Genomic DNA, 20,966 nt, shown 5'->3' on the forward strand with positions numbered 1-20,966 from the left:
ATGGCCATTTTACCAAAAGCGATCTACAGATTCAATGAATTCCCCATCAAAATACCAATCCAATTCTTCAAAGAGTTAGACAGAACAATTTGCAAATTCATCTGGAATAACAAAAAACCCAGGATAGCTAAAGCTATCCTCAACAATAAAAGGACTTCAGGGGGAATCACTATCCCTGAACTCAAGCAGTATTACAGAGCAATAGTGATAAAAACTGCATGGTATTGGTACAGAGACAGACAGATAGACCAATGGAATAGAATTGAAGACCCAGAAATGAACCCACACACCTATGGTCACTTGATTTTTGACAAAGGAGCCAAAACCATCCAATGGAAAAAAGATAGCATTTTCAGCAAATGGTGCTGGTTCAACTGGAGGGCAACATGTAGAAGAATGCAGATCAATCCATCCTTATCACCCTGTTCAAAGCTTAAGTCCAAGTGGATCAAGGACCTCCACATCAAACCAGACACACTCAAACTAATAGAAGAAAAACTAGGGAAGCATCTGGAACACATGGGCACTGGAAAAAATTTCCTGAACAAAACACCAATGGCTTATGCTCTAAGATCAAGAATCGACAAATGGGATCTCATAAAACTGCAAAGCTTCTGTAAGGCAAAGGACACGGTGGTTAGGACAAAACGGCAACCAACAGATTGGGAAAAGATCTTTACCAATCCTACAACAGATAGAGGCCTTATATCCAAAATATACAAAGAACTCAAGAAGTTAGACCGCAGGGAATCAAATAACCCTATTAAAAAATGGGGTTCAGAGCTAAACAAAGAATTCACAGCTGAGGAATGCCGAATGGCTGAAAAACACCTAAAGAAATGTTCAACATCTTTAGTCATAAGGGAAATGCAAATCAAAACAACCCTGAGATTTCACCTCACACCAGTGAGAATGGCTAAGATCAAAAACTCAGGTGAGAGCAGATGCTGGCGAGGATGTGGAGAAAGAGGAACACTCCTCCATTGTTGGTGGGATTGCAGACTGGTAAAACCATTCTGGAAATCAGTCTGGAGGTTCCTCAGAAAATTGGACATTGAACTGCCTGAGGAGCCAGCTATACCTCTCTTGGGCATATACCCAAAAGATGCCCCAACATATAAAAGAGACACGTGCTCCACTATGTTCATCGCAGCCTTATTTATAATAGCCAGAAAATGGAAAGAACCCAGATGCCCTTCAACAGAGGAATGGATACAGAAAATGTGGTACATCTACACAATGGAATATTACTCAGCTATCAAAAACAATGAGTTTATGAAATTTGTAGGCAAATGGTTGGAACTGGAAAATATCATCCTGAGTGAGCTAACCCAATCACAGAAAGACATACATGGTATGCACTCATTGATAAGTGGCTTTTAGCCCAAATGCTTGAATTACCCTAGATCCCTAGAACAAACGAAACTCAAGACGGATGATCAAAATGTGAATGCTTCACTCCTTCTTTAAATGAGGAAAAAGAATACCCTTGGCAGGGAAGGGAGAGGCAAAGATTAAAACAGAGACTGAAGGAACACCCATTCAGAGCCTGCCCCACATGTGGCCCATACATATACAGCCACCCAATTAGACAAGATGGATGAAGCAAAGAAGTGCAGACTGACAGGAGCCGGATGTAGATCGCTCCTGAGAGACACAGCCAGAATACAGCAAATACAGAGGCGAATGCCAGCAGCAAACCACTGAACTGAGAATAGGACCCCCATTGAAGGAGTCAGAGAAAGAACTGGAAGAGCTTGAAGGGGCTCGAGACCCCATATGTACAACAATGCCAAGCAACCAGAGCTTCCAGGGACTAAGCCACTACCTAAAGACTATACATGGACTGACCCTGGACTCTGACCCCATAGGTAGCAATGAATATCCTAGTAAGAGCACCAGTGGAAGGGGAAGCCCTGGGTCCTGCTAAGACTGAACCCCCAGTGAACTAGACTATGGGGGGAGGGCGTCAATGGGGGGAGGGTTGGGAGGGGAACACCCATAAGGAAGGGGAGGGGGAGGGGGATGTTTGCCCGGAAACCGGGAAAGGGAATAACACTTGAAATGTATATAAGAAATACTCAAGTTAATAAAATAAAAAAAAAGGTGCGAGTTTATTTGAAGACTGTAAAAGGGTAAGTATGGCATAAATTGGCAACGAATCAAATTAGAGTAGAGAAGTGGGCTGTCAAGGAGGACTCTGAAGATTCTGACTCAGGGATGAGAGATGCTTACATAGTTAGAATGCTCCTTATGCAAGCATGAGGTACTGAGTTCAAAACACCAGCACCCATGTAAAAATCCCAGGCATGGCTGCATATTTCTGTAACTGGCATTAGGGGATGAAGACAGGCAGCTATCAGGAGCCCGCTGACTAGTGAGTCTAGCTCAAATAGCGAGCTCCTACTTACAAGGTAGAGCCTATCTGAAGGCAATAAAAAAAAGAATAGAGAAAAACACTCTCACCTCCTTGGTTCTTCAAATGAATATGCAGAGCACACAGATGCATGCATCACACATACAGTAACAGAAAGAGAGAGAGAGAGAGAATTGTAGTTCATGCAACAAGGTAGATTATTAAGGCTTTCTCTGATCCCAGAACCCTGGAATAAGTCTACAAGTCAAGCAAATGTCGTTAACTTATTTGTGGTCCACCTTAATTTGACAATTTGATTGGCTTTGAGATTTACAATAAGCCATGTAATGTAGATTCTTAAATGTGAAAGACTAGAAGTCAAACACAAGGTCCCAACTATGTCTGCGCACGCGCACACACACACACACACACACACACACACACACACTATTTAACCAATCAAAAGAAAAACAGCAAGATTCTGGTTCTCAATAAACTTTTGGTTTAAGGTTAAGGATGTAGCTCATTCATGGAACCCTTACCTTGGGTTCGATTGCAATACTACAAGTTGAAAATATCAAAGAATAAAATGAGCCTGCTATAATCTCAAGTTATACCAGGTAATTTCAAGGATACCAGGTTAACCTGGATACTCAGGTTGTCTGGTACCACAAACACTAACGAAAAGAACAAATGAATGCATAAGTTAGGATTTATTAAGAGAGGTAGTGATCTGAGGAGAGAGCTTGTTCTCACCATAAAAGCAATGTGCCTTCTGCCTCACCTCTAGCCAGCAGGCCTTATAGAAAGGACAAAAGCAGGCCATTCTCCCAGAGCTCAGGTCTGCCACTCTAATTAGGGCAACCACACGTCTTAGACGTGCGGTATGTGCATCTCTTTAGTTTATACTATTTGACTTGCATCCATTCTGCTCTAGACACCAAGAGTTCAGCTGCTTCTTATAACACTCACTCTAATTTGTATCTGCCAGTATCGATCCTATTTGAACAGGAGGGGTGTCAACTCAGAACAAGCAAATCATAGCAGTGCATACATGCTAAGCTGTTAAGAACATGTATACAGAGACTGCTTTCTCCTATATGGAACACACCAGGGCCTGTGTCATCTGAAGAAGAAAGTGGCTGTACCTATCCACACATACCCATCATCCTCCACTGTTGGTGATAACACTGTCATCTGTAATGTCTGCTTCTTAGGAAAGATGGAAAACTGCCACTGTGCCCCCTAATCAACTGTCACCACGTCTTATTACCAGTAAGAAAATTTTCCAGTGCATCTCTAGGCCTATCTCGGAGTATCATATGTACCACAGTTATAGCCAAAGACGATACCAGTAGAAGGGCTGGGGAGGCTTCCCTGAGGGATATTAGACACAGAAGCCAGGGGATAAAGGACAAATAGAAACTGAACTGACCCTCTCTTTTCTTTGCACCAGAAGCAATCTTATGAACATGTGTAGCTTGATGTTGTATGTAAATAATTATTAGCAAATCCTATTAAGTTTCTCCTCTCCTGGGAAGGCCAAGGTGGTTAATATTTCTAGTCTGCCCTGTTCTTATCTCTGGACAATTTCCCATGGAGACATTGTTTATTAGCCATCTGATTATTTAATTTCTACTATCCCTGATACTTGAATGACATCTCTCCTGATTGGTCGGACTAATAAGACCTCTTGGTGTGGGGGTGAGGGTAATGAATGTTGAAATTCAGTGCCAATAAAACCCCTTTTAATTGTTTCAAATGTCGACAGCTGAAAGATCTAGATGGCTGAAGTGCACTCCTAAGTTTAACTGTGTCTGTCCTGTGTGTAATAGCCTAAATCTTCCAAGTGCAGGCCAGGTTATTCTCATAGGGACATAGAAAGTCAACAGACAGCAAATGCAAAGATTGAGAAGGAGAACACAAAATAAACCAATAAAGTATTTCGTAAAAACTAATTTAGAAGAAATATTTATCAGCAATGTATCATCTATCGTGTGTAGTAATAGCCAAAACTGAATGACAAAAGATGTAGAGGGAATCTTTGGTACAGTGTATGAAAGTATCGCCTGTCAATAACAACAACAACAACAAAAACATACGGCCAATGAGCTGAAGCAGAATTAGAAAGTGGAGCGAGCATTCAGCAGAGAGCGAGAGAATACTGGGATAGAGCCAGGTATAGAACAGGAGATTTTCCCCCCAGAACGCTGAAGGAGAAGGTCACATGGACCTGAGGAGAAGTAAACTCCATATGGCAGGACTTAGAATAGAAACCAGGATAACTGACACAAGCTAGTTCAGGAACAAGCCCTGGCTTTTGACCTAGGCAGTTATTCATAGTAATTAAGTCTCAGAGTCGCGATTTCGTGAACTTGGGTATGGGTGGCAAAGTTCACAGTTATAGATTTAGAAGAGCCATTAGTTTTGCAAGAAGCTTAATAACTGGCAAAGTAATATAGTTATCTTTATCTAGAGTAACACTAAAATAGTTTTTTATAAAGTGGCATTTCAGAGAATTTTTAAAATTTTTTATTTCATTTCCTTTTTTTCTTGCTATAAAGCACAACATTTAATTGGTCCTGGTGTATAGGTTCAGAGGTTTAGTTCATTGTTATTATGGCAAGAAGTATGGCAGCATGCAGGCAGACATGGTGTTAGAGAGAGAGAGAGAGCTCAGAGTTCTGCATCTTGATCCACAGTAGCTAGGAGAACATGGATTTTGGCCAGACTTGAGCATAAATGAGACTTCAAAGCCCCACCCCAACCCCTCAATGATACACTACTCCAACAAGGCCATACTTCCTAATAGTGTCATTCCCTGGGCCAAGCATATTCAAACCACCACAATAGCCATCTCTTCCGAAAGTAACCAAACTTGTACACACACACACACACACACACACACACACACACACGCGCGCACGCGCACACACACACACACACACACACACACACTACTCTATAGATCCAGGTGTCACAACTGATCATTATATTACACACAAAGGAAAAAGTTATAATCATATTCACCCTGTCTTGGAAGATCATGAAGGAAGGCATCTTACTAATACAGTCCAGTAATCAGAGAATAATTACAACACAAAAACCAGACAAAGACATTATGGTACAAATGAATATCCTTCATGAACTCGGACACAAAGCATCCTTGATAAAACTAAGCAAGCCAAGTACAACAGATACAAATATACTTACAACTTATGAAAATGTATATAACATTTGCATTTATAGTCTATAATTATCTTTTTTATTGATTTTAAGTGTGTACGCATATGTGCCCACATAAATGTGGAGGTTGGGGGACAGTTTCTGGAGTCAGCAATCTTCTTTCACATGTGAGTCCCAGAGGTAGAACTCAGGTTTTCTCAGACTTGGCAACTAGTTATCTGCTCAGCCATTTCACTGGCCTCATTTAAAAGTTTCTACACAGATCACTGACTAAGCTTGTCTTCTTTAAAGTCATTTTCCTAAGATTTCTGACAACCAAACACAAAAGTGTGATATATTTCAACCAGTTGTTAGCAGAGCAGATCAGTACTTAACCTAATTTTAAGCACAGGACTGGTTCCAAGTTTTGTAAGAATGGACTAAGCTGTGACCTTAGGAGTCTTTAACGTGGTTTTTGAGGATTTCACATATTAATGACAGATTCCCACCACTTTCCCTCTTCCTCTCCTTCCAGTTCTCCTCTGTCCCTTCCACTCCCTCTCAAATACATTGGCTTCTAACTCTTCAATTACAGTTCTTGCATACATGAATGTAAGGTTATACACTATACTAATTAATAACCTTCAATAGTCATTCCATGCATCCTGCTTCCTCCTGCTCCAAGACTTTGCAGCTCCTTTGGCTGACTCCTGTGAAGCTAGAGAACCTCCTGGCCCTGCGCTCTCTCTCCTCTCCCATCTTGGAATAATCTAGTCTTTGCCCCAGGACAAAATCTGATTGTACTTTTTGCCAAAATATTCTTTATTAAAAAAATAATCCTCTTTTATTTTGACCTGTTTTTTAATTGGAAAGTGAGCCCACTTCATGCTCCATCTTCTCTCGCCTAATTATTATTTCCTTCTTATTTTACTTCCTTAATTCCATGAGAAAAACAACCTAACAAGAAAATTTGCAAAATATATTAAAGTAGGAGTGGGTCTGAATTTCACTTACGAGATAATATAAAAAATTAAGAATATCTGTCCACACTCAACCACAGGACAAGGCTGTTGTTAGCCCTACGCAAGGCTTCTGGGGTTTTGAAAGACTCTTACTCATTTAATCTTCCTTAGACTCCCACGAGACTGAGAGTTATAGAATGTTTCACTTGAGCAAAAGCAGCCCAAGATAACAAAGCTTCCAATGACCTTGTACAAGCAAGAAAGGAGAAGGAGAGAGATACACAGAGAACCAAAAAGTCTTTTATGTTAGCCCTGTAGTTGCAGTTCTGGACACAAAAGACATCTATTCCTCTGAAGATCTGAAGGAATCGAACCTAAGAAAATAAAGCAATAGGGTATCCTGTAGTACAAGATTGGCAGGAGGCTTGGTATTCAGTCTAGTAATGGAAGGCTGGACCTGGAGCAATGGTATATTAATTTTAAAAGTTAACGTATACAGCCATGACAGCCAGGGAACAGCTTGACAATCGTCAGCCCTTTAGTCTCAATCTTCTGCTCCATCCAATCCCCCAATCTCATACCCAGCTCTGTAGCACACTGCTGGATGCCACCTCTCCTTCCTCTCTGTCTCCATTTCCTGGGCAACTACACAGGCCTTACTGGCACACCCTGTTTTCTTCCCTCCTGTGGGCCCCATTAGCCTCTTTCCTGGCCCATTCCCATCCCGAAGTGTCAACTCCCAATGCCAAAAAAAAATATATTCTAACATGAGCCCTCAATGCCATACCAGCAAGATCTCAGAAGCATTCACTGTCAGGTAACACACCCATTACCCAGAATAGCAACAGAGTACAAGAAACGAAGCATATACCCAACAAAGACAAGAATAGATATCAGCACCCAGAATTACAATCTTCCCAAACTGTCTGGGATGCCAGTGTAAAAAGCATAATCAATAACAACGAGGATAATAAGTGTCTACTAGAGCCCATCAGTCCTACTACAGCAGCCCCAAGAAATGCAATATAGCTGAGGCACAAGACAAGGACTTGCAAACAGCCTTTATGAATGTGTTAGAAGTCCTTAAAGAAATGTATAAATTGACTAAAGAAATCTTTGAAAATACAGACAGCTTTAGGAAATCTAAAACAAACAAACGTTCAAGACATATGATAGAAATAGAATCAGTAAAGAAAACCCAAACTGAGGAAAAACTGGAATTGGAAAATTTAGCACTCAAACAGGAACCTCAGGACTAGGATCACCAACATAACATGAGAGATGGGACAGAGAATCACAGTCACTAAAGACAAAATAGAAGAAATGGATATTCAGTCAAAACAATGCAAAACCTAATGGAATCTAGGCACAAAGCATCCAGGAAATCTGGGACACTGTAAAAATTCAAAATCTATGCATAACGGGAATAAAGGAAGGAAAAAGAACTCAGGTCCAAAGTACAGAAAATACTTTCAACAAAATTATATAAGAAAAATTTCCCAACCTAAAGAAGGTGGTCCTTATCAAGGTATAAGAAGCATACAGAACACCAAGTATACTGGACAAGAAAAGAACTTCCCCCTGTCACAGAATAATTACAACATATAGAACAAAAAAAGAATAGTAAAAGGTGGAAGGGGAAAGACTAAATAACATAGAAAGAAAAACCTCCTAGAATAAAACCTGCTTCTTAATGGAAACTCTCAAAGCCAGAAGGATCTGGACAGATGTTGTACAAAGTTTAAGAGACCACGGATGCCAGCCCAAACTATACCCATCAAACTTTTAGTCACAATACGTGGGAAAAAACATACATTCCAGAATAAAGACAAATTTTAACAATATTTATCTACAAATCCAGCCATATAGAAGGTGAGAGAAACATGTCCAAGAAAACACAAGTAATAAATAGAGTCAGACCAAAATATCAAATAAAGAAGAAAAAAGAAAATCCACAGCACAGCAATAAAGTAACTGGAGTCAACAAACAGGACCACAGCAAAAAAAAATAAATAATAAAAATAAAAAAATCAATGGTTTCTTTCACTTTCCCCTTAAAAAGACACAGAATGGTCTTAAATTCAGGACTAAAATGAAAATAGAAACAAACAAGCATCTTCAACAGATAGTGATGGTCAAATTGGAGAGCTACATGTAGAAAAATCTAAATAGATGCATCACCCCCACAAAATACTCAATTCCAAATGGATCAAAGACCTCAACATAAATCCAGAGACACTGAACCTAATCGAAGAGAAAGTAGAGATTCATTGGTGCAGAAAAAGGACGTTTTAGTAACACAGACATTAAGAACTATTAATAAATGGGACCTCATGAAATGTAAAAGTTTCTGTATGGCAAAGGATGCCATCATTCAGAGTGGCAGCCTACAGAATGGAAAAAAATTTTAAACAACTACACATCCAATAGAGAACTAATATCCAATATTTATATAAACTCGAGAAACTGAACATTAAAAAAACAGAAATTAAAAATGGGAACAGATCTAGACAGAGAATTCTTCACAAGAGAGGAAATTCAGATAGCTGAGAAACTCTTAAAGAAATGTTCAAAGGCCTTAATCATTGGGGAAACTCATAATAAAACTACTTTGAGATTTCATCTTACATCAATCAGGATGGTCAAGACCAATTTAAAAAGTTACAGCTCGGTTTGGCAAAGATGTAGAAAAAGGGGAACACTCATCCATTGCTGGTAGGAGCGAAAACTTGTACAGCCACTATGGAAACCAAGGTGGCAGTTCCTCAGAAAGCTAGGCATCAATATACCTCAAGATCCAGCTATACTCCAAGGACATTTCATCCTACCATGAGGACAATTGCTCAACCATGCTTGTTGCTGCTCTATTCATAATAGCCAGAAATTGAAAAAAATTAGACTGATGATAAACATCCTTTATCACTGTGATATTTTGCATATGCTCATCCCCAGGAAGGTGTGGTGTTGTTGGAGGAAGTGTATCACTGTGGGGGTGGCTTGGAGATCTTCCTCATAGCTACCTAAGGATGCCCAGTATGTTCCTGTCTTCCTTCGGATGATGATGTTGAACTCTCAGTTCCTCCTACACCATGCCTGCCTGGATGCTGTATGCTCCTGCCTTGATGATAATGAACTGAAACCTCTGAACCTGGAAGCCAGCCCCAATTAAATGCTGTCCTTTATAAGATTTGCCTTGGTCATGGTGTCTGTGCACAGCAGTAAAACCCTAAGTAAGATAATCATCAATGGCTGGCTAAAGAAAATGCTATGCAGTTACATGATGGGCTATTACTCCACTGTTAAAAATATGAAGCCATGAAATCCACAGGTAAGTGGATGGAATTAGAAAAAAATATCATCCTGAGTGAGGTAACTCAGACTCAAAAAGACAAATATGGTATGCATTCACTTATGTGGATGCTAGCTGTTAAGTCATTGATATGCAAGTTACATGCTGTATAGCTACAGGGATTAAGGATAGTGTGAATGACCTCTAAACAACTCATTGAACGGGCAGAAGTCAAGTTGATGCCACTACAGAGCCTTCACACCGTGGAAGGGCAGCCATAGTTCTGTAAGTTCCTCTGGAAGCTATCAACGGAGGAAGATAAACAAACCAGTTACAAACCCTTCATTCTTACAAGACTGACCTACCTAAACAAGGGTGTCAGTCCACCCAACAGAAGGGAGTTATGCAAGGCCAGTGGCAAAGCAAAGTGGCAGAGAGATTGTAAAAACAAAAAAAAATTGTCCTAAGTGTGTTTGGTAAGCCATTCAAAAGAATGAAAAGAAGTAATATTTCTGGATACTTTTATGAGGGAAAAAAAGTTTTTAAATTTCTAAAGGAAAATACCTTGACGCCAGAATTCTGCATCAAACAAACATTTTAGTTTGTTGAGAATGCAAAAAGATATAACCTGTCATTAAAAAGTGAGAAATTCCACCAACTCTGCATCTTGAATTATATAATTCTATTTAAAGGAAGAGGGGGAATGAAAAAGAATAATCAGAAAACAGAAAAACTGTGGAAAGATAAAAAGATTCACTGGAGCTATGCACATAGTTTACATGTAGTAAGAATCTATTTCCAGTGCTAGCCACAGTAATATAGGACTATATTTTCCAACCAAAACATGCAGACTGCGTCTATAGTGAATAATATTTACATAGTGAGGCCAATAAAATTGCTTAGTGGGGAAAGGTGCCACCCAGCTTGATGACCTGTGTTCCATCCCTGAGACCTACGTGAGAGAGGAAGAGAACACACCCCTGCGAGTGGTCCTTGACCCCACAGACACATTGTGTCTTTAGGTTCAATGCCTCAGTGTAAGGGAATGCCAGGGTGGAGAGGCAGGAGGGTGTGGGTGTGTGGGTGTGTGCCTCATGGAGGCAGGGGGTGGGGAGATAAAATAGGGGGTTCTGGAGGGGAAACCAGGAAGGGGGATAATATTTGAAATGTAAATAAAGAAAATATCTGATAAAGAAAAGACAAAAAACAAGTATGTACATATAAGGGGCAGAAAGGTGGCAGATGATACAGTAATTAAGACTGTGTACTGCTGTTGTAGAGGACCAAGTTCTGTTCCTAGATACAGAGGCTCACAACAGCCTGTGACTGCAGCAAGAGATCCAATGACTCTGGACTCCTAGTACATTTGCACTCAAATGCATATTCCCATACATACACACACACACACACACACACACACACACACACACACACACACACAAAACAAATCTAAAAACTATTTACTGGTTTCTTATTTTCTTTACTCACTATGAAAACAAATCAGAAGAATTATCACAAAATCCTGCAAAACATGATAGATACATATACTTGATACATACACTTACACAAATTTATGTGAATATGTATATATGTATGTGTATATGTATATACATACATGTATGTATAGGTATATATACATATATGTGTTTATATGTATGTATATGTGAGTGTGTGAGTGTGTGAATGTGTGTGTGTGAGTGTGTGAGTTTGTGTGAGTGTGTGAATGTGTGAGTGTGTGTCTGAGTGTGTGTGTGTGAGTGGGGGGTGAGTGTGTGTATGAGTGCCTGAGTGTGTGAGTGTGTGTGTGAGTGTGTATGTGAGTGTGTGTGTGTGTGTGTGAGAGTGTGTGTGTGTGTGTGTGAGTGTGGGGGGGTGAGTGTGTGTGTGAGTGCCTGAGTGTGTGAGTGTGAGTGTGTGTGTGAGTGTGTGTATGTGTGTAAAGCAAATACAGAGAAGAATGTCTGCACCCTGACTGATGTGAGTATCCTACCCACCTTCTCCCCACCTCAAATCAGTCAAAATCCAAACCTGACCAGATTATGGCTTACAGGGCATGTAGGAGTGTGGGCATATTAAGGACACAGGAGGAGATGTCTACAGGATAAAAGACACGTAACTCCGGTTCTATACATTACAATTTGATGGACTGGGAAATTCAAAAGTCATATCCTCTGAACTCAGTATTGTCAGAATATCTTTGGATTGTGCCTGAAGAAATCTTTTGTAAAATAAGAGGTCGGAAATGGGGAAGAGGAAAGGTGAGGGAAGGGGATGCAGAAAAGTGAGGACCATCGTGGAAATTGGAACTCGTGTGAGTTGCTGAGAGAAGGACTGAGTTCCGACAAAGGCGCCTGGAGAAGAGGCGATTCGTCCCGTGCGCCAAATCTTAAGAAGCTCATCATCCCTCCCCCACTTTGCTCTGCCACTGACCTTGCACAGTTTCCTACTGTTGGGCGGACTGACGTCCTTATTTAACAGGACAGTCTCTCTGGTAATTAGGCTACCAGCATGCGCGTTAAGACAGAAAGCTTCCTATGTCCGTGGAAGATACCGCCACCTGTAAGAAGTAACCCGGAGTGTGACAATGCTAGGAATTAGACTCTGGGTCTAGTTAACGAACAACTTGCAAGAAATCAGAAAACTCCAGGCTTCTTACTGACCTCAACCAACCAAAATGAGCACCCAGGACCTGGCTCAGCCCTGGCAGACACCTTGAGTTCAGGCAGATGCTATGCTGGGCTTTGCAAAAACACCTAGCCTGTGTCTAAACAGAATCTGTGAAATAAAACACCCATTGAGTTTAAAGCAATTAATTTCTTAAGAAGAAACATAAAACCAGTACCTGCTTCTTACATGTGAATACATTAAATCTTAGGTGATTAAAACAGGGAGACTGAGGCAGTAGGGTTACTCCAAGTTCAAGGCCAGCCTGGTCCATAGGGAGTACCAGGAAGCACAGGGAGATAACTAGGGGAAACAGCACAGAGACTGGAGTGAGGGGGCGGTTCCTACAGTAAAGTATATACTGTCTTAGCCACTGAAATTTAAGGGTAACTATAATTCATCTTCACATTCAGCTTTCTAGCTCAGCAAGTCTGGAGTAGGGACCCGATACGGCACCTAGGAGAAAAACTATTCATGCGGATGCCCAACTTTTATTGGCTGTGCACACCTCTCAATGTTCCTACTTATTGATCCCTATCCCAGATCCCCGTTTACAAAGAATCCTCAAGAGACTGAGTCAGACATCTTTTTTCCCCTCTTTCACCACTCAGGCCCCTTCCCTCAGTGGTCCACCGAGTGCTAGCCGCTGGGGTAGGCAGGTAGTGCTCCACTACCCATAGAAGGCTACCTCTTAGTCCTGTCCCTTCAGCTCCGCTCCAGCCCCTCTTCCCGGATACTCTGACCTTGGCACGCCGTGCAATACGCTGGCGAGCCCAGAAACACCCGCTGGCCTCACCGGGAAGCCCAGATTGGGAACTGGGACCTGCTGGTTGCAGAGCCGCTGGTCTGTGCTGCAGGTTCCAAGTGCGCGCAGAATCGCCCGCGGGAGAACTGAGTTCCCTCGCTCCCTATAGCGGAAGCTTCGGAGTCACCCAGGCAGCCTTTTATATATGAAGGAGAGTTTCAGTTTCTCTTCTGCTCCCAGAAGCTTTAAGTTTCAGTTTCCATTCATCTCTAATCAAAGTAGATTTGGGGACTGTGGCTTTGAACATCCTTCTGTAAAAGTTAGTACTGTTAAGATTGGGAAAACGGAGACTTTGGGATTCTTGAGGTAAGGAAGGGAATCTTGGCAGGGAAAACTGGCGACATCTAAGCAAGGCAACCTTGGAGAGGCTGTAGCAGCAGAACTCCTGGTGCTGTGCCTGTTGCTCCTACAGGTATGCTAACGACAGCACAGCGGGGGTAGGTAGGAATTTGAGATTACATGAATTTATTATTGAAGCCTGTGATTAGTCCATGTGGGATCTTCTTTGGCCAAATGGCACCACCAAACAAGCTGATAGTGGAGCCTACGTTTATGTCTAACTTAATAATTTTTCCTTTCCTTTGTTTTTGTTTTGTTTTGTTTTGTTTATTATTACCTGTAATTCAGGTTTGAAAGCTCAATTGCTTAGTATCCTGTGCTCACCTTACCTTAGAAAGGCTTTGAATATGAAAATGTATTGGAATTTTAGAAAATGGGGGCATCTTGCATTTGGGTGATCTTAACAACAGTGGGACCAAAAGCTATTTTGTCAGGAACTGGCAGAACTCTATTCCATAGAGCAACAGTGTTGAGGTAACTTGACAAACAACCATTGTTTTGAAGGCCATCAGGATGGCTCCCTTCCTCACGCCCAGCTTCCAACCTGCCTCCTGTTTCCTTGGTAACATTAAGGAAGGGTCCCATCCTTTCTGTCCTCCTTTACATTAAAATACCACCTGAAAAGGTGGAGGTGTCTGGACTTTGTTGGGGCCTATGCACAGAAAGCTTTGTCTTTCTGGTGAGAAAATACCCTTTCCTGTTTCCTCCAATAGAGGTCAGTGTCCTAATTCCCTGAGACTATGGTGACTGTGGTAATAGATACTGCACAAACAGCCTAAACCAAGGAGCATGGCATAAAGCTGGATTATCCCAGGTGGGCTCAAAATAATCATCACCAGGGTCTTAGCACGGGGGGTGGGGGGGGTGGAGGTAGACATCCAGGCTGGTAATGTGATTACATATGGAGTCTAGCAAGACTCTGTGAAGATGATGGAAAACCACAAGCCAAGGAATGAAATTGAAATAGTCTACTCCAGGTTACAAATCCCCGTACTTACTAAGCTAACTGTGAGCACTGTGAATTCTTTACGCAGCCAGCTGACCAAGAGTAAGCTAGTACCTCAGGAAAGCGCTTGGTAGAAAAAACAGGGTAGGGCTTTTCAAACCAAAAGGCTACAATCATAGCACACAGGATATAGGCTGAGAGTATTTACAATGTATCCTTCCATGACGGGGAGGGAAGGACCCTTGGATCTGTAAAACAGCATACAAGAAGGAACCTTTGGGGTATATCCACATCCACCAGCAGTGAAGGAGGAACCCCTTCATTTAGAAGATAGGAGATGACATTTGTTTACATTCTGATTTTGGCTATCCAACTATTAAAACAAGATATCAAGAAATTAGATTTGCTCCAAGGGATTTCCAAAGGTTTATACTTTATAAGATAAGACCCTGTAGAAGAGGCAGTTTGCAGGCAGGAGAAAGAGTAGAAAGATCCAGGAACTATGCCATGGCCAAACTGCTTGGTTAAGTATTATCTCTTGCTTTCTATTTAAACCTTACTCCCACAGGAGGACCCTGGAGATGTACTTGGAGGCTCACTGGCTCTTTTTGTCAGTCTTTCCATTGTGGCCCTATTGGATAAACCTTATTTTTCTGCTTTTCATTCTTTATTTGACTCTTTTAAGTGACTTATAGATGAAAAAAATTCCTATGTTAGAAGATGGGAGATATAAACCTGAGTTTCTGGGATAGCCAGAAATCAACTTAAATTATATACATATACATATACATATACATATACATATACATATACATATACATATACATATATATATAAAATGTTTGATCATAATTTAATTTCCTCTTAATTCTTTCTCCTCCCACTAAACCCTTTTCTTCTTCCCAAGTCTCCAATCTGTTTTTATGTCTTTTTCTTATTATTGTTCCTGTTCCACAGAATTTAACTAAGGTTGCTTAGCCTGAGCATAGATGGTTATTATTTACTGAAGCAAGGACAAATTTGTGGCTACCATTGAGATATATGACTCCCCAGCAAACATGAACTGCTCGCTGGTCCTCAGAAAAAGGGGAGATCTCGGAAGCTCCTTTCTCATCCATGGTGGGACATGGGTGAGCCTTGTCGTGTGCAGGTAGACACTGTCACTATGAATTCACAGGTATAACAGCCATGTGGTGTAGTGTTTCGCAGCACCCTCCCATTTGAGGCTCTTACACTCTTTCCCCACTCTTCCCAATAATGTTCTGTGAGCTTTGGAGAAGATATCAGTGTCTCATTTTAGGGTGAGCACCCAGCTGCCCCTTATTCACTGGTTAACTCTGCGTGAACCATCACCCGCTCCAAACAGAAGCTTCTCCGATCAATGCTGAGAGCTGCACAAATCTATGAAATATACACATGCACAAATCTATGACTATAAATATTTAGCAGGCAGTTTGACATCAATCCATATAACACATCAACAGAAGCAGTTCCCCTTTGGAGCCTCTAACTTCCCCAGCCATGGGCTGTGAACTAGGTTTACAATGTCAGGCATGAGTCGCTCCTGTAGAAGAGATCTAAAATCAGAGCATGGTTGGTTATCTCCATATCAGTCACACCACTGCTGCGGCAATGGACACATCCTGTCTGACCGATTAATATTACAGAAAATGTGTTCCTTTCTGGACCTTCTAGAAACCACTCCTGATGGCACCTGGATTTGAGCCCAGTGAAACCTTCAGAACTAAGAATAAGTCTGTCCTGCTGTAAGCAACTAAGTGTAGGGATAATTCATTACAGGAGCCAAAAAAAAAAAAAGTTGAATGAACAAACAAAATGTAATACAGCCATGTTAGCGAATGTAGTAGAAAAACCAGGACATGTTTGCTAGTAGCAGAAGTAAAACCTATACAACACAGAAGGCTACATACAGTGATTGGGAATTCCCTTGTAGTTGTTATCATACTGTTCCACAGGTGTACAAGATAGAGACTTGTGTGTCGCCCTCTTGATGAGCTAAGTAAGGATTAAAGCGATGTAGAGACAGTAAGTGGTGCCATGATTCAAAACTTCTATAAACCAAAAGGCTGCTTACAGGATTTTCAATTACACGATCTCTGACAAAATTCTTCCAGTCTGTAGACCATTTGTTTTATTTTGGTTTGTATTTTGAGTAAACTTGTGGGTGGTAGTTATCATTTTTGGGTTTTCCTTGTGGGCACTTCAGGGTAGGTGAACTCTGTGGTGCTCCTGGCTGTTTTGACATTCAATGACTTCAGATTTTTCAGTGAATAACTTAATAAGCTTTGATTCATCCTCCTCGATTATCGAGTCTTAGTCTGTGTCATGTTACTAAAATAACATGACATAGCCTGGGTAATTTATAAAGAAAAGTGCATTTATTGTAGTTTTGGAAAGTTTGAAATCCAGAGTGCCAGTATTCGACAAGTCTTCGTTGGTAGCATCTATAACAGCAGTTCTCAACCTTCCTAATGCTGGGGCACTCTTTCAATACCATTCCTCATGTTGTGCTGACCCCTACCATTAAATTATTTTGGTTGCCACTTCATAATTGTAATTTTGCTAGTGTTTTGAGCCATAATATAAATATCTGCTATGCAGGATATCTGATAGGCAACCCCTGTGAAAGGGTCGTTTGGTCCCCACAGGGTCGGGGCCCACAGGTTGAGAACCCATGGTGTGGCACAGTGGAAACCTGACTCACAGCCCTTTAGTTGCTACTAATCCACTTGTGAAGGTAAAGCCTTTATAAATTCGTCAAAGACCTGCCGTTGATGTCCCTCACTCCCACTTGATCAAACTGACGATGGCGTTTATAAGACATAATTCTAGGTAACACATTTAAACCACATCATAGCCCATAGTACTTAAACACCCCTGAACAGCTGAGGATTACGTTTTATGCTATGGTGTTTGGGGCTTCTGTTTAGTTTTCTCCACCTCTACTATCTGCTCCTGTACCACACCCTGCCCTTTCCCAGGCGTTTGATAAGCACACATTCCTTTTCCACGTTATCCTATGTCCTGCACTTTAGCCTCTCTGAGTCCTTGAGTGAGGGTGAGTTACCTAAGTTAACATTTCAACCTTCCTCTACCTAACGTATTTAACACTTCTGTCTTATGCCTTCCCTCTGCACTTACCTCCAGTTTGGTACTCTGGGTAAGCTCAATACCTGACCATTGAGGAAAGTGACCTCGTTTATAGTCCATCAAATTAATTGTTCCTAGTCTCACAGTCAAGTGGGTACAGAAGGTGCCACATTTGTGCAGGGGTACCCAGTACGTTAGCAACTGATGTCTCTCAGGAACGTGTAACACTTAGCTATCAACGGCCATATATTGTATGGCAGCCCACGCTTGCATCCTGGCATATTCAGTGAACCCTCGGAGGAAGCTGTGCGTGGCAGTACAATGAGAGACTCTCGGAAGGTACCAATCTGAGTGCTCACTGGTTTCAGTTTAAATGGTCTTCATGGCATTTGTTTGGACAGGGCCCCACATTTAACTTGTTCTAGTTTCTAATTATCAGTAACAAATAAGGTAAAATTTGCAAATATGAAACATAGTATCTCCAAGCCTTGAACAACCCAACAGAGCTTGACTTTTCACACTGTGGGTCCCAGTGCGGACACTGTCAGATTTTCAGGGTGTCAGGTGAAACAGCCTCCACTACAGGAACCTTCAGCCAGTTCGGCAGGACCTTGCGCTTACGTGTTGTGTGGGTTAGTTGTATATCAACTTGACACAATCTGAGAGGAGGAAACTTCAACTGAGAAAATGCCTCCATAGGATCTGACTCTAGGCTAGCCTATAGACACACCTGTAGGGCGTGTTCTAAATTACTGATAGATGAGGAAAGCCCAGCTCATTGTGGGTGGTGCCATCCCTGGGCTTGTGGTCCTGGGTGTAGTAAGAAAACTGGCTGAGCAAGCCATGAGGAGCTGCCAGTCAGGAGGCAGCACTAGTCGTGGCCTCTGCATCAGCTCCTGCCTCCAGGTTCCTACTCTGACTGCCTTTGATGCTAAATTTTGATTAGGAAGCAGACATGAAATAAACTTTTTCCTCTTGAAGTTGTTTTGGTCAAGCCATTTCATCACAGCCACAGAAACCCCAACTAAGACATATGTGAAACATGGCCCCTTGTAAGTATATTTGTAGATATTTATGTGTCCTTTATGAGTGTTTCCAATTGATGTCCATAAAGGATGAAGTCATTGGTGCAATCGTGTCTGCTTACAGAGAAGGGTGGATACAGTAATGTTGCCGGAGCATCTATTAAAGGTGATTATTATGTCCCTTAAGAGGTAGCACATTCTACCCTGATTGGTCCCAGAAGCCTGACTAGAGACGGCAAGGAAATGAAGAAAGGACAGATACACAGAAACAGGTGCAGAAAAGCTGCAATCAGATGAACCATGCAGTAATGCAGAACTCACTGTATTTATTGGGTACATTGCAGGAGTTATAATTTTGTCTTGGTAGGTTGGTACAAGGTCTCTGTAGGTGAGCAGTCTCAGGCTATAAACAATGGAGAGAAGGAAATTGCAGTTGTAGATTTTGCACATGGTGGTCCATTGTTTGTAACTACTTCTACTTGCACATTTTGTCAGCAGTGACACTCTGGCTTGTGGGTTGCCATTCTCATAGAAGACAATAATAGCCTTGGAGAACAAGGCTAATGAGAACAGAACACCATCACTTGTCTGCTTTTTACACATTTAGTCACAGCTTCTTTGGCTCCCTATACTGATAAAGCAAACAAAACGTGGAGATGCTAACATCTGGCAAGAGATCTGATTATACAGAGCAAGTATTTTAAAAATATTGACTATTAATCATAAGGACTTAGCATTAAAGTGTTGATAATACACTGTGGGGAGCAATAGCCTCTTCAAGATTCAGAGCTTGTCAGGTTATCTATTAAATAGAGACACTGTGAGGAAGACCACATCCGAATCCATTGGTCACAACCACTAAAGAGCTTAATAACCTCCTATCAGATTGTACCACATTTACTTTTTTTTTTCAGACTCTGAACTGATCACCATTTCACAAGCTTATTTTGCATGTGCTGTTGTTAAAATAAAAAAAAAAGGTAATACTATTTAATTTTGCACCGGTAACAAGTTTTCAGAAAACCATGATAGCTTCGTGCAGAGTTCACATTAATGTATGTCAACATCTGTTCTTCCAGAGAGACCCCATTCTATATGAAAACTCTGTAGGTTTGAATTGTATCATAGTTTCAATATGCAACAAAAATCAGAGAAGAGTCTGTGGTCACAGTGCGCCCATATGTGTACCTACGGAAATGCTACTGCATCCACACTGTATTTGCCTCTCTTATTTTCCTGCAGAAACCGATAAAAGACTTCCTTGTTTAAGAAGCAATACATTCAAACTCTGCTGCCCAAGCAGGTGTAAAATTAGAACAACAGAGAGGTCTGGACTATTTCTGCCACCAGCTCTTTGACACCTGTTGACCAATCATTCAGAGGAAACCTTGGGAGTCGAAGATACTCCAGTTCCGAGGACATTCCTTCCCAAAATAGTTTTTATCAAATTGCTGTGGCAAAAGAAGCCCCAGGGTGGGTGGACCTCCCAGCTGTGTGGCTCTGCAACTGTTCCTAACGGTTGGCACTTTGTCAGTGCCTAAATCTTCTGTTGCTGCAACAGCTGATTTTGTCCTTTGACCCACTCTTCCTTTCTGGTTTCCTAGGGAGTGACAGCCACAGACTTCCCAGGCCACTTTGAAAGCAGCCACCTAAATGGACACACAGCTGTCTGCAGTTGTCTGACAGTGACCACCATATTCAAGAATTAGATATCACCTCCCCGAATCCATCCATGAGGCAACTGAAAAGCAAACTGGAAAAGAAAGAAAACTGTTAGTTTTAATTTAAGAAAGGAAGAGCCAACGCCCCTTCTAAATATCCACTCGCCTTGGTAGATTTATGCTTCTCCTCTAATGAAGAAAAATAAAGAAAATCAAAGTATCCCCTTCAATACATTCCTTACTTTTATATCCACTCAATTTTAAACATTAAAGCTTCAGCCATAAAAATGATGTTGACCTTTTGGAAGGAATGCATTCATTGTGTAAGTACAAAGACCATTCTGCTTGGCCTGTGAGCTCCCAGTGAATTCTCTGGTCTCTGCTTCCTGACTTGCTGTAAGAGTGCTGAGAACTTACGTCCCACTTCGTTTGGGTTGTACAAGGGTTCTGAGGAACTAAACATGGGTCATGTTAATGCCACCAGGCAAGAATACGAGTTTGAGCCAAATTTAAAGTAAGCTTGATTTTAATTAGGGTGTACCTGAGAGCTGACCAGTTGCCGCCTCCTAGGTATTATTAAAGAGAGCAAACCTGAGTCTGTTTCTTGGGGCCCTTTTAAGAAGTAAAACCAGGGGTAGTTGCT

The 20,966-nt window shown here is 41.4% G+C and overlaps 1 protein-coding gene, 1 long non-coding RNA gene and 1 pseudogene across 2 annotated transcripts in view; 2 read left to right on the forward strand and 1 right to left on the reverse strand.

Moving 5' to 3' along the window:
* Ddx60l1 (DEXD/H-box helicase 60 like 1) overlaps positions 1 to 13,401 on the reverse strand; it is a 112,328-nt pseudogene extending 98,927 nt beyond the window's left edge. The window contains exons 1-3 of the transcript XR_015640290.1: positions 13,125 to 13,401; positions 12,433 to 12,547; positions 12,203 to 12,329 (exon numbers count right to left, since the gene is read on the reverse strand). The product of XR_015640290.1 is annotated as a DEXD/H-box helicase 60 like 1 (transcript). The remainder of the gene's footprint in view (positions 1 to 12,202; positions 12,330 to 12,432; positions 12,548 to 13,124) is intronic.
* Positions 1 to 20,966, forward strand: part of Erich1 (glutamate-rich 1) — a gene marked incomplete at its 5' end in the record, with an annotated part of 52,793,804 nt that overhangs the window by 3,136,250 nt on the left and 49,636,588 nt on the right.
* LOC103693929 (uncharacterized) lies at positions 13,309 to 20,915 on the forward strand. The gene is made up of 2 exons (XR_015640291.1): positions 13,309 to 13,547; positions 20,267 to 20,915. It is a non-coding gene; the product is annotated as an uncharacterized LOC103693929 (long non-coding RNA).

This window comes from Rattus norvegicus, chromosome 16, assembly GCF_021556685.1.
Source record: "Rattus norvegicus strain SHRSP/BbbUtx chromosome 16, alternate assembly SHRSP_T2T, whole genome shotgun sequence".
Classification (NCBI taxonomy): domain Eukaryota; kingdom Metazoa; phylum Chordata; class Mammalia; order Rodentia; family Muridae; genus Rattus; species Rattus norvegicus.